Raw genomic sequence first — 15,222 nt, forward strand, 5'->3', positions numbered from 1 at the left:
GCAGTGGAATGACACCCGCCCTGCCCCCATAACTCCTTCTGATCCCATGGAGTTTTAAGTATCTGGGACCTGTCTTCTCACATCTTTTTTTTTTTTAATTTTTATTATGTTATGTACGTCACCATACAGTACATCCTCAGTTTTTGATGTAGTGTTCCATGATTCATTGTTTGTGTATAACACCAGTGCTCCATGCAATACGTGCCCTCCTTAATACCCCTCACCGGGCTATCCCAATCCCCTACCCCTCTCCCCTCTGAAGCCCTCAGTTTGTTTCCCAGAGTCCATAGTCTCTTGTGGTTCATTCTCCCTTCTGTTTACCCCCCCCCGTTCATTCTTTCCTTCCTTCTCCTACCAATCTCCCTGCTATTTCTTATGTTCCATAAATGAGTGAGACCATATGATAATTGTCTTTCTCTGCTTGACTTATTTCACTTAGCATAATCTCCCCCAGTCCTGTCCATGTTGATGCAAATGTTGGGTAATCATTCTTTCTGATGGCTGAGTAATATTCCATTGTATATATGGACCACATCTTCTTAATCCATTCATCTGTTGAAGGGCATCTCGGCTCCTTGCACGATTTAGCTATTGTGGACATTGCTGCTATGAACATTGGGGTGCATATGGCCCTTCTCTTCACTATGTCTGTGTCTTTGGTGTCTTCTCACATCTGATGCCTCTGGCAGTAAAACTCTGCCAGTATATGGATGGGTCATCTCTTCGCCACTGAATAGTACATGCTTTTGAATGACCATTATTGGTTCTGGTGGGGACACATTGTCTCACTGCAGAAAAAAGTGTGAGTCTCAGCTCCAACATTCCATCCTGCAATGGGTTGTTGTCACTAAACCAAATTCTATCACATAGGCGTATCAGCAATGGTCCTGTTGGGAAACCAGAAATCACACCAGTGCTTTTAATAGAGAATTTAATATAGAGATTGGCTAGACGGACATTAAAGGATTGAAAATTCAGAACAGGAACATTAAGGTAGCACAGAGGTGGGGTCTGCAGGAAGCTTCTGCCTTCCTGAGGCCTGGGGGAACAACGGGATGAGGCTCAAAGGAGAGGCCCACAGAATTCAAACCCAGACCTCTAGGAAAGGGATGCTGTTGTTTGGTACTGGTACCATGGTAACTCACGGGAAGACCCCCATTGGGGCGGGGACTTAGACCACTGAGGAAGGAGTGCCTGCCAACTGGTTGATGCTAGTGTCTCTGAGCAGATGTGATGATGCTGGTTCTGAGACAGAGGGGGGAAATCTGGAAATTGGATTCAGCTGCTACTACTGGAGCAAACCATTCCCACCAGAGTGAAGAACCATGAACCACTGTCTTCCAATCTCCCTCTAGAGCCTCTTAGGGGCAGAACCTAATAGGCAGCACTGGCCTCACAGAGTGGAGCAGAACACGGAAGGATGGTCTGGAACTGAGAGACAATTGCTTCATCATCGACAACGTGCCACAAGCTGAGAAATGTGAAATGGAAGTACCTCTGATTGGGGGTTAAACCACCTGTAAGAATAGGCGGCTACCCACTCAGAGGGAACCAAGATCCGCCCTTTGGCTGCTTTGCCTAAGTGACTGGCTTAATAGGGGCCTCAATTTTGAGATTTGGTACCATACAAAGAAACTTGTTTCACTGATGAGTGAACAAGTTCAGTAGAATACCAAGCCATCTGTTATGATGATGGTAAGTGCTGACAACCCGTGGCATTAGTTGCTCTGCACAATGGGGGAGACTGCAAAGTGCTGCGTTCAGTAATAAAGCATTCTGCTCCTCAATGAATGAAATACACCTTTTCATGGGCTCATGGGCTGCTGGTATTGGCCCCACTCCAGTCAGGTCTTTAAGCGACCCAGGATGAGACTAGTCAAGTCATACCCTATGAAAACAAACACAGCTCACCCCCAAGCTCAATTAATAAGTCACATACGTATTTGTTTCCTAGAAAGGGCCATATCCTGAGAAAAGCAAAGCATCTGCAAGAAGTAAGTCACCTGAGCCCGTGAGACATCAGTCATAGCCATATCTACGGTGGCCTACTAGATCCATGTGCAGCCCCAGCACAGTAACAAAACCACCAAGAAGGGCTGTCGTTTGACATACAAAGAAGCTACCGACGCCACCCAGAGCCTGCACTCACAGGCAGCTTCATAAACCTGTCATTCAGGGTGAACTTGGTCATACTATGGAAGACAGGACTGGCTCATACAGGCCTTTGGAAAAGGAAGGAAGGAGAATTGGGTAGCAAGGATCTTAGGCTATAACACAGTTCCAAGCAAGTTTCCACCAGGCTGATGGGGAGTTCTTGAGCCAAAGTCACCTGTTACAGTGGTTCTTCCCCTCGTAAGAATGGATCTGCATTCGTACCCCCACTGTTGCTCAATTATTGACTGGAAGCGGTCTACAGGAAACATGACCTTGGCACAAACACAGTCTTGGCTGCAGAAGGGTAGCAAGTGGGGCTGTCAGGCGATTGAAGCGGCGTAGTTGCATGGGCACCACACTACATAATAATAATTCCCCCCTGTCTTTGGCTCTTCATCGACCATAGTTAGTAGCAGGAAAATTTTTACTACATAGATCATGGAAATGTGGATGAACACAAATTTAAAATGGCATCTGGTGTCCTTCCCCAGCAGGCGGACAACTCTGACACTGGGTTTGTCATACCCCTCTTCTGCAAGTGGAGGACGCTCCTGTGGTTCTAATGCTCATACAGTAAGTCACCTTTACACTGTAGCCGTCTTCCTTGATGTCAAGAGACTGCCTTTGGTAATGGAATTGCTAGCCCTGGGTCTCTGTGGAGCTTTTCACTCCAGCCCGAGGGGAGGTCCTGGACCCCATCTGGTTGGGCATGGACAGATCCAACTCTGGGAAGCAAGTAGAGGATCAAGGGGCAAATAATCTCTCTTTTCCTAGTCCAGATATGGACAGACTGTACCCGTCTGGGGCAGTGACCATACTGCCAATTATCACAAAGCTAGATATGTCATCCCTAATTTGATTTGGCTACGGGGGATCTTATCAGCACCACACTATCATACAATGCCTCTGATATTGCTTTTGTCAGGCAGGGGACTCAGTCGCTCTTTGCCTTGATTTTCGACACTCATATGTCCATTGCCTGTGGTGTCCATTGCCTGTGATATCCATGCTAAATACAGAGATTCACCTCGGACCCAACTCAAAGCAGCATTTGTGTTCTTCTCACCCACTTCCAGGGCTAGTTTTCCCGTGTAGTAAGACAGCCTCCCCGCCTCCCCTGCCTCCCGCTTGGATACAGGGTTACCCACTTCCTGAGAATCGCCGTACAACTCTTCGGTAAACGAAGACCCGGTGGGCGCAGGCTATATATCCCCAGATTCTGGTGCCATTAGCGGGATCTACCTGAGGGCACGAGGGACACAGTTTATCACCATTTTATATGGGTTTTCCTCCCACCAGGAGGTGTTTCTAAGGCTCACTCGAGATTACCAATGAGATAGCTGGGGTCTCACTACTGAAGATATTCTTGATTCCCTACCAGTGCTTGTGTTGGATACCTGCATAGCTTCCGGCCGTTTACTGACTAGGCAGTACGCGCCCTGGCCAACAGCTCCTGCTATTTCTGACTGAATAGCTCACTGCGAGTGAAGCTATGTAACAACTATAGGAGCTAGCCACATGGCTCTCAACCACCCCCCACCTAAGCCCTACAGTTTTCATGAGGAAGTTTGTATTCTTAATTAGGACCCTCTTCATTTTACAGTGTCTTCTTTGCCATTGTCAACACTTCCAGAAACCCCACTGATAAATCCAGTTAATTTCTGGGCCCATTGGGAAGGCAGGTTTCACTGTGGGATAATGACCGAACATGAGACCTTGTGCCTCATCTTAGTAACACTTAACAATTAAACCTATTCTTGTGCCCATTGTACAGGACTGGTGTTTTCTCTCGCTCATCTTCCAAAGATAAATTAAAGGGAGCAAGACTAGAGGCAGGGAGGCCAAGTTGTTGGACTAATGAGCCAATACAATGGCATCGAGAATGGAGATGATGGGATCGCTATGATATTTAGGGGAGAGAATCAGTGAGACTTGATGATTATTATGTGTGGGGAAAGAGAAAGGGAAGAAACTAGGGTTATGATTCACATAGTTTGGGCTTGATTAATAGTTTTCTTTTAGAGGAACGAAGATTTATTCATACAACTAATGTTTATTAAACATACACCATGGGGCGTCTGGGTGGCTCAGTCGTTAAGCGTCTGCCTTCGGCTCAGATCATGATCCCAGGGTCCTGGGATCGAGCTCCACATGGGGCTCCCGCCTCAGCAGGGAGCCTGCTTCTCCCTCTCCCACTCATCCTGCTTGTGTTTCCTCTCTGTCTCTCTCTCTGTGTCAAATAAATAATAAAATCTTAAAAAAAAACCCACCATACACCATGAGTCAGGCAGTGTATTTGACGTGGAGATGCAGAAGAAAATGACAGTGGGAAACAGAAAAATTAGCATAAGATAATAGATAATTACAGGGACAAAGAGATAATCATGCCTCTTTATATGATGCACTGAGAAGGGCACAACTCACTCAGCAGTGTTCCTGTTAAAAAAATTAATAAGTGTAATCTAATAATGTGGAAACATTGGACAAGCTCAAATCGATGGACATTTTACAGAATAAAAGGCTTGTACTCATCACAATTATTGAGGTCATAAAAGACAAAGAAACACTGAGGAACTGTTTCCAGTCGAAGCATACTAAAAAGAAATGACAGTTAAATGCAACATGTGGTCTTGCACTGGATTCCGAACCAGAAAATAATTGTTGTCTTCGGTTACAGTGGACATTATTAGGAAACTTGGCTATGAATAAGTTCTGTAAATTACATAATAGGACAATGCTAATTTGCCATCTTTGATAACTGTACTGTGATTATTTAAGAGAATATTCCTGATTTTAGGAGATACATGAAGTATTTAGGAGCAAAGGGCTAAGATATGAGCTGGAAGACGTTTTGAGCAGAATAGTGGCTAAGCATGCTTAGGCTCTGGGGTTAGACTGCGGGAGTTCTAATCCCAGCACAGTTATTTACTACCTATGAGGCTTTGCGCAAGTTATCTAAACATTCTCTAGTTTACGTTTCCTCACTGGTAAAACGGATGATGGAAATAATAGCGCCCAACTCACCGAGATGGCGTGAGAGTGAAATTGGCATATGTAAAGCGCTTAGACCCGCATCCAGCATGTCTGCATAGGCAGTGCTGGCTGGATTCCAGCTCTTCTGCCTCTGCCCTGGAAATACAGAGAGAAATGGGACATGGAGTTCAAGGAGCCACAGTCTCGTGGAAAAAATAAGAGGGTTAACAAATAATAACAAAACCACGTGATGAGTGTTCTGCTAGGGATCTGAGCTGAGTGCAGCTGAGCCTGGGGCAATGAGTTCTGCAGGAGAAAGTCAGGAGAAGTTTCACAGAGGGCTTCTGGTTTGAAATGGATCAGCAGGGGTGAACTGGAGTTTGCCAAGAATGCACTTTTCCCACTTTTGTCAGGCCCAGGGCATCACCGGTAGAAAAACATGGAGTTCTGGAAAGGGCATTAAGTACAAGAGTGTGGCATCGGCAATGCAGCAGCGCTTGGCAGGAGAGCCAGTAGTGACTGCCAGTCAATTGACGAACGTTCAGATCCCAGCTTAAATATCACCTACAGCCTCAAACAAATCACACAATCTCCCTGAACCTCAGTTTCCCCGAAATATGGAGATATTAACACTTCCCTCAGGCCTGTTAGGATTAATATAATGTTCTTAGCACAGCGTGCAGTACATGGCTCATCCCCCAAAAGATCGGCTGTTCATATTAATGCCAGTGTTAGACATTTCTAGGGTTCACCACATTTCCTGAATCTTCTTTGCTTCCAGGCACATGCCTCCCTTGAGAGAAACCTGGCCTTGTAACTTCCTCTGGCCGATGAGGTGAAAGCAGAAAGGATGCCCATCCTTTCTGGGCCGACGCGTTGACGAGCCGGGATGCTGTGATTGTGCACACTCTCTTCCCCTGACACAGCAGCTTGGAAGCTCAAGTTGAGATGGTGGCATCCTAAGACAGTGGCACCTCCGTGAATCCAGTTAACGGGGACAACGATGGGCAGAGTACCCCTGCTCACTTGTGTTGGGCATGTAGCATGAGCAAGCGGTCAACCTTTGCTGTTTTAAGGTACTAAGACTTTGGCATTTTATTATCTTTAGCCACCCTTATAATCCCTGAAGAATCAGAGACTTTTCTAGACCCTTTAGTGTCCCATGCCAATTCCAGCTAGGGGAACATAGGCATTCTTCCCTCTCCTACCTTGTTGATGGGGTGATAAAAAACGGAAGATTTAGAAGCATGTGTGTTTAACAGAGGAATTCAAACTCAGTGTAAACAAAAAAAAGTCATCCTGTCTTGCAAAAAACTCCCAACAGTGAGTGGAGGAGGTGATAAACGTGGAGCAGACCTTTCTTTCTCTGAATCAACTGTGATTTCGATTTTTCACATTCAAGCACCATAGGATTAGTAGTGTTATAATCTAACCTCATAGGAAAGTATCAGAAGGGGATATAACCTGGGGGTCAGGAAGAGTCTCATGAAGAAGTGATATTTAAGCTGAGGCACAAAAGAGGAAGAGGACAGGAGGGGAAAGCAGATGAAAAGGCAGCAGAGGGCCTCATGCGTCTGGGCAAGTTTTGCGCGCGGCCATAACGTGAATGAGGGAGAGGGGCAAGAGCTGAGGCTGGGGGGTAAGAGAGGTGCAGAGCAGGTGAGCTTTCATGAACCAGGAACCCAGGAAAGGCATTTGGGCTGTCAAGGCCATATCCAGCTGTCCTAAAAAGGTTTACGGGACAGGAGAGTGATGTGGAAGCAAGAGCAGTGGATGGAATAGAGACATTGTGTATCGGTCAGGGATCTCCAGAGAAACAGAACCCATAAAAACTTATAAGATAGATATAGATTTAGTTTGAGGAATTGGCTTCTGTGATTGCGGGAGCCGGCAAGTTCAGAATTCCTAGGGCAGGCTGTCAGGCTGAAAATGCAGGCTGGAGTTGATACTGCCATCTTGAGGCAGAATTTCGTCTTCAGGGACATTTTAATTTTGCTCTCAAGGTCTCTCAACGAATTCGATAAGGTCCGCCCAGATTACTGAGGGTAATGTCCTTTACTTGAAGTCAACTGGTCGTAGATGTTAAGCCACAGCTATAAACTACTTCCACGGTGACCCCCAGACTAGTGTTGGCTGGAATGACTAGGTCCTCTAGCCTGGCCAAGTTGACCCCGAAAACTAACCGTCACACCTAGTTTCAGAGTTAGAACAGAGCTTTTGTTGATTGACTGCGTGGGGATTGAAAACTATGTAGCACTCAGAGAAGACCCCCAGATTTCCCACTTTAGCAACCGGATAAAAGGGAGTACCTCTGATTGAGATAGTGAACACTGGAGAAAGTGCAGGTTTGTGGTGGATAATCATTCAATTTGGGATGTGAGCAGTTTGAAGGGCTGTGAGTCAGCCAAGCAGAGGGGCTTCAGTGGGGCTCGGGAGAGAGATGTGAACTGCGGTTTTGTAAATAATCAGGACGTAATGGCAAGTCAGCTGCAGGAGTGTATGTGATCCTTTGGGGGGACAGTGTAGAGTGAGGAAGGAAAGAGAAGAAGGCCTAGCAGAGGGCCCAGCACCAAAGAGAGAGACTGCTTCCTGAAGGAAGGAACAGATTTATTGTCATCATTTATACTGTAGCCTTTACGGAGCCAGCAGAGGTATTTCCATAGGAAGAATCATTTGGCTGCAGTAAGCAGGGTGGGTTAGAACTGTGAGACCCTGTTGGTTGAGAGATCTCTCAGGAAACTTTTGCTGGTCAAGGGAAGAAGTAATGCAGGTCTAAGCTAGGACTCTTTAAGTAGAAATAGAAAGGAGGAATGGGACTGAGGAGTATTTTGAAGCAAAATCAACAGGCATCTAATTGGACATGAGGGATAAAGAATCCAAGATAACCCAGAGGTTATCAATCAAAGGGATCCAAAGGATGAGAACATCCACAGGAAAAAGGAAGTCGGGAGCAGGTATTGGTTTGGGAGAAGAAGATTGAAAGGTCGGGTTCGTACATACTTCGGGGTGTGGCAGAATATTTATCCCGGGCTTGCAAACATACCATATCTATCATGTCCTTCCATTCCTCTGGGTCTCTGTTCGGCCTCCTCCATGAAAAAACAAACAAACAAACAAAAAAAAAAACCTTTCCCATCTTATTGGCCTGAACATTTTCTACTCAATCTTCAAAACTTAAATTAAATGTCACTTTTCAGTAGCTTTCACTGACAACTTTAGGCTGAATTATTTGCCCTCTCATCTGTGCTCCTACCGCACCCTGTTCATATCTTTGTCTTTAAGAGCATTCATCACATTGTGTTATAATTGCATTTTATATGCCTGCTTCTCACACTTAAGTGCAAATCCCAGAGCCCAGGGCCTCTGACTTATTCCATCTGGTTCTCCCAGAAGCAACAACATTGAACTTGCTTTGTTGATCTCCAGTTTGGAGCTCAGGACAGGGGTGAGGCTAGATATATAAAGATGAAAGCCTCACCGACAAGGAGTGACCACTGAAAAAATGAAAATAACTATATCACTCAGGAAAAAAAAACAGCACAAATAGGTAGCCATGGGCTAAATCTCAGGGAATACCTACATTAGCCAATGGGCTAGGGATTCGAAGGATGTGAGAATTGTGCTCTGTCATAGCAATTACCATTAAAATATATTTATTCAGTGACTACCATGTGCCCTGTAGGCACTAAAAATACATCAATAAATAAGCCAGATCCCTGCTCCCATAGAGCTATAGCACTGTAGGGACACGTAGCTTCCCTCACGGAGGGAGGAAAGTTAAGAGTTGCAAATGCTGCAAAGTGTTTGAGGAGGAGAAATACTTCAGTGCCCTTCTGATTTGAAAACTGGAAGGTGAAGGAGCCATGCAGCCAGTTTCATTGTGAGGATAATGGCCGAGAATTGTGATGGAAAGGAAGTCAGAGAAGTAGAGGATAGAATTTTCTAGAATGTACTAGGCCCTTGAGATGCAGAAAATGAAACAGATGGTATAATCAAATAACATGAGCTCCAAAACAGAGGAGACTGACCGCAAACACTGAAACCATGGTCTGGGGTAGCAAAGGGATCTAAGGCATTTACTGACCCCTTCTCTTCACCTGGAAGTGGAAGGAGGGGCAGCGTCCACCACGGAGAGTTTTCAGGACAGTGATGAACCCAGGAAGGGTTAATCAGTAGGACGCTAAACTTGAGCTCACTCAAGGGGCGGGAAAGCAGGGAAAAGGAAAAGTGTAACGATTTGGCATAGTTTCTCTGCATTAGGATGGAGATGTAGGGATGCCTGGATAGCTCAGTTGGTTAAGCATCTGCCTTCGGCTCAGGTCATGATCCCACAGTCCTGGGATGGAGCCCCACATCAGGCTCCTTGCTCAGCAGGGAGCCTGCTTCTCCCTCTGCCTGCTGCTCCCCCTGCTTGTGCTCTCCCTCTCTCTGACAAATCAATCAATCAATAAATAAAATATATTTTTTTTAAAAAGGATGGAGATGTAGGATTCTGTACGACAGGAGGCACAGCGGAAGGAGCTGGTAGAGTGAGTCAGAAGTGGAATGTGCCTGGGTGGCAGTAGCCTTGATCTGGCTGGGTGTGAGGCTACTGAAGGGGACAATGGCTTGCTCTTTGCTCAACATCCAGTCTTTGGGGGTTTGCCTTCTATACTACAGAAGTTACAAAGCTAAAAACTACATTTCCCAGATTACCTTGCAGACAGGGTTTTTGATATGATTTCGGTATGACCAATTAGACAAAAACTATACTATGCTTGAATTCCAAACTGAGCCAAAGGGGGAGCAAAGCGTCATATGCAGGGCACTCATTTTGCTGGTGAGGGTCTGGAGTCAAGAGTTCCGGCAGCAAGTTCCCAATCCCCAGATCCCAGCTAAAGTTGCATTTTCCTAGAACCATCAGTTTTAGAAAAGACTTCCTAAGCCCCAGTCTTCCAACTAGAGCAAAGGCAGCAGTTCCTTTCACTGGATGACAAGCATATCTCACACCAGATACACTGGAGTGGATTGTTTTTTAACACCTCCCTCTTCCATACGACACAATGACTTTCAGGAATAATCATTAAATGAAATGAATAAACATAAATGGCCAGAAAAAAATGCAGACAGTGTGAAAATTTTCTTTTATTGAACTTCATATATAAAATTATACCAGAAGTATTCATAAATAATAAAATAAATATTAGAATTTGAATGCAAAAAAAGAGAAGAAAAACAATGGGTTAATTTAATAATGGGGGAAGGGGAACAAACTTACATCTGTATATTGGTCTGTTGCAGTAATGAATAATAACATTCTAGTTTAATAAAAATCAAATAACAAATAAGAACAGCAATGTACAAGGAAGGATCCATCTCAATTTTAAAGATTTTCAAATTCAGTAAAATCGTTCATGAATGAACTATTATTTTTCATGTATGAGCTAACGTTTACACTTACTAAACAACCACAAGTATTGGAGACATGAACTGTACCTGAAGTGACCTTACATGATTTTAAACTGTGATGAACTTATTCTCAAATATTGTTGGGGCCAATGGGTGTTAGGGATTGCCCAACTGGGAGTTCTTTAAAACTGGAAGTTCTCCAACTTAACTTCCATGTAAATACAATGTTGATTAAAGGATATGTAATTCAAATGTGCTGAATTGAAGCTTACACATCTATTATTACAACTCAACAGTAGTCCCAGCAATTTGTTTAGAACATAGTCCAATAAATGATTTTTTTTTCCAAAAATAAGCCAGACAGAGAAAGCAAAGACTTTGTGGTATCGTTTATATGTGGAATCTTAACTTTTTAAAAAAGTCAAACTCATAGAAATAGAAAGAGAGATTAGAAAACTGATTGCCAGGAGCTGGCAGGTGGGGGAGATAGGGAGAGGTTAGTAAGAAGAGTATAAGCTTTCAGCTATAAGATGAATAAAGTCTGAGGATCTAATGTGACACATGGTGACCCTAGTTGATAACACTGTATTATATCATTGAAATTTGCTAAGAGAGTAGAACTTAAATGTTCTCACCAAAAAAAGAAAGAAAGAAAGAAAGAAAGAAAGAAAGAAAGAAAGAAAGAAAGGAAGAAAACAAAAGAAGAGAAAACAAAAGATAGAGCTAAATATGCAAGGTAATGGATGTCTTAATTAACTAGATAGAGGGAATCCTTTCACACTGTATATGCGTATCAAATCACTATGTGTACATTTTAAATATCTTACACTTTTTTAGCAATTATACCTTAATAAAGCTGAAAAAAAGAGGTTGGTCTAATAGAACAATGAAATCATATCTTGAAAACCTAGTATGACACCACCTAAGAGAAAACACCCTGTGAGTTCGAGGTGCTGTCTTGCAGGATGTGTCCTGCGCTCTGAACTAAGGCCAATCAACATACAGCATGGTTTCTTCCATAACCAGACGCATAAGGCTGAGAACTAAGGGGTGGTGGTGAGAAATACCTAATGACCCACTTGCAAAAATTTTGCACTTTACTTCTCATTCTCACAACTCTGGTTTCTGCTATGTTTGGAAGCTTATTATCTAAGAGAGGACTATTTCTTTCAGGGAACACAACAATGGTTCCACTGAACTAGAATTTGGGACTGCCGCTTCATGCCACTAGGCAAAGCAGCAAAAAAAAAAAAAAAAAAAAAAAGAGAGAGAGAGAGAGAGAGAGAGAGAATTGCTATGTTGGCTAGGGTGATTGATCCTGACCACCATTAAGTACTAGACTAGTAGTATACTACATTATAGGATTGAACTACACTGTGTTTCCATTTCCCTACTGAGACATCCTTTACACTGCTTTCACTAAAACAATGAACATCTTTGTACATGTCTCCTTTGGATGGCAGGATGGATGGCAGGATAGATCCCTAAAAGTGGAATTTCTGCATCGCAGACTATGTGGATATTTAACTTTACAAGTGTTGTCAAATTGCACTCCAACGTGGTTGTACCCACTTACACCTCCACCAGCAATGACTGAATTTCTATTTCTGCATATTCTTATGAATATTTATTAATTTTTGCCAATCTGATGAGCATAAAATGATATCTCATTATTGATTAATTTGCATTCCCGTGATTACCTGAGGTTGAGCATCTTTTCATGGCTGTCTATAGCAATATTTAAAAAATAGTGTCAATTCTCAATTTTCCACAAGAACAGTAGTCACATTCTGAGCAGTGGTAAGTACCACCTCATGGAGCAGTTCTTGTATTCATGCCCATACAACAGATTTTCCTCCCTAATTAGGTCTGGGTTGACTAGTATCAAATTTAGCTCCCTCGAGAATATAGAATGAAAGAGGAAAGCCAGTGCAGAATTTTAAATCGCCATCTGAAAATCTTCAAAATGGACACTTCACATGGCTTTTTGTGTCCCCAATCTGGAATTAGTCTTATGTAATCCAGGGACTGCTCAGGCATAATCTTAGGGATTTTGTCCCTCTGAGTTCCAGTTAGTAATTTCGGTTTCTAAAGGCATAATGTGGCTTGCTTCGGAGTACTGCAGCGTTTTAGAACTGCCATGCCTTGCCTGTCTACAGCAACCCAAAATGCTTCTGTCCAGGACAAATCACAGCAAGCCAGAGCTAGAAGGAACCTTCATCATCAGGCTGCCCGTAGCCCATAATTTGCAGAAGGGGAATCTAAGTCTCAGAGAGCATAACCTGTGAAGTGCTCAAGAACTGAGTGCCCAACCTGTGTGCTCTAGCTTAATCCCCTGAGCCCTCAGGGTGGTTGCGTGGTGCCTGGTCACACGATCATTTTCCACAGGTGCTATGACATGAACAAGGTTGCTGTTGGGAGGCAATTTTTCATGGGTCTCTCAAGTTTCTGCGTGTCTCAGGGGAGCTTTCGTCTTTTGTCCCTGACCCAGTTGTCTTGCATCTTCTGCCAGCACCCATGAAACTGCAGCAGCCTACCTTGTTACTCGCAAGTAGGGTAAAATCTCAGGTACTTCAGTCTCTCAACGTTGCAAACAGTAGTTTCAGAAGCTGTTAATAGTGTTTTGGGGGGGCAGCTGTCCTCTGGTTAGTTTGGGAAAAGCTGAGGCAAAAAAAAAATTATAAAAAATACAAGGAAGGAAAAGCAGGTTTTTTTTCTTGTCAGATCCTTTAAGACACTAAAGAGCATTATGAATTGCTCCTGGATGTGGGGGTGGGGTCGAGTGGGCTAAGTGTCAAGAATTAATTGCATAGAAACCTTCCTCCCTCCTTCGCCCTTTGGACTGCCTATTAACACTGGAAAGAACAATAGAATAAAATCAGTAGAAAACCATTTGGAAAGCCAGAGTAAAATATTGTAAGACTAAGGATAGAAATGCAGTCGAGAGGGGCAGTTTTCACATCCTTTGAAAACTGGAATGAGGTAAGCTGCAGGTAAGCCAGCATCCACTACATGGTCCTTTTGCAGATGGGCCCAAACCATGCAAGCTACTGGGATTTTGCCCTAGGGTCAGATTTTCGAGTCAAAAGGGGGCTTAGACATGATGCTAACTCTCTATTTACACATTGCAGCACTGAGGCCCAGTAGGAAGGCATTTAGGGCCACCCGAGTCGTTGGTGGCAAATGATGGGAATAAAATCTAAGTGCTCGGAGACACTCTTCAGTGTTCCTCACACATTCTCTGTCCTCACGTTGTCCTGTTTCATTTATTTGTAACTAAACCTTAAAATCTCTGAAGGCAAATACCATCTCGCTCCACTAAAAGCTCTAGTGCAGTGGAACAACCTACCGGTAGAATGATCTACCGTGTTCGCTGGTCACCACGCACGTACAGCGCTGCGCAATCCAGCTTCCGGCCGTGGTGGATACGCGGCATACCGGCTCTGTCCAGTACGGTCGCTGTGAGCAATGTATGGCTACGGAGCACCTGATACGTGACTACTGTGACCGAGCAACTGGTTCCTGAATTCCGTTTAATTTTAATTAGTTGGAATTTACATTTAAACAGCCACATTTGGCTAGTGGCTACCGCAGGGACTAAGGATGGTGGCTGTGGAGTACGGGGCGCGTCACAGGGCTGAACCTGAGGAAGAACGAGTCGCCGAGGCTGGAGTCTGAATTCCCGCGAGGTGTTTGGTTGATCGGGATAAGCAGTCACGCCACAGACGCAGGCCTCAGGCCGCACGCCTTCATTCAAGGGCATTTCACAAGCAGTAGAAGGGCCAGGCCTTGAGCGGGGGAGGGGGCATAAGACCCCCTGACGGCCGTTAAAAAGGGGCGGGGCCTGGCGTCAACGGCTGGCACGTGCAGCTGAGGGGGGCCACGTCAGCGTCACCGCCGCGGGGGCTTCTGGGTCACGGGTCGGCGGCACCGAGGTATCACTTCAGCGAGGCAGCGGCCCGGAGCCATGCCTTCTGAGCGGAGATCGATGCGGGGGAGGACTCGGTCGAAGTCCAGGGTCCTGCAGGGGATCCGCGCCAGGCTGCTAAGTTGTGAGGCGGGGTGCAGTGCCGATAACCCGGCGATCGGGTCGCACCCAGGGGGCAGCGTCCCCGGGCGCCGGGCCGTCATGGCGGCCACGCCTCAGCCCGGCTGGCAGGCGTCTCTGCGCGGCCTCCGGGCTGAGACGCGCCCTTCTCTGGTGAAGATGTGGGCCCACAAGCGCTTCGGGCTGCTCTTGCTCGCCATCTGGATGTTGCTTTTGCTGTGCTACTACCTGAACACCGGTGAGTGGCCGTGGCCAGCCTCTGCCGAGCCAGGCGGTTGCGTTCCGCCTTCCCGCCCGCCCGCTGCTGCGCGCTTCCCCCGGCCTCCGACTTCTGCCCGCTTCATCGCCTCGCACGCGCCCCTCAGAGCCCCTCGGAAAGCCCTTCCCTCCCCAGCCCCTTCATCACGACCTGCCCTCCCCGACTTCCCCCACACAAAATTCTGACCCCCCTCACCCCCCTGCCTTTTTGCAAAAAATGGAGGTGAATTTCACCTCAAGTAAAATGGACTGTTTTGTGATGAGCTAGTCGGTGGCATTTAGTCTATTTCAACGTGGCAAAGCCACCACCTCTGCCTACTTCCAAAATGTTTTCCTCACCCCAAGTTGAAACCCGCACTCGTTCGTAAAGCAGTTAGTCCTCGTCTCCCAGCCCCTGGCAA

This window comes from Ursus maritimus, assembly GCF_017311325.1.
Source record: "Ursus maritimus isolate PB19 chromosome X unlocalized genomic scaffold, ASM1731132v1 scaffold_X1, whole genome shotgun sequence".
In the NCBI taxonomy this organism is placed as follows: Eukaryota; Metazoa; Chordata; class Mammalia; order Carnivora; family Ursidae; genus Ursus; species Ursus maritimus.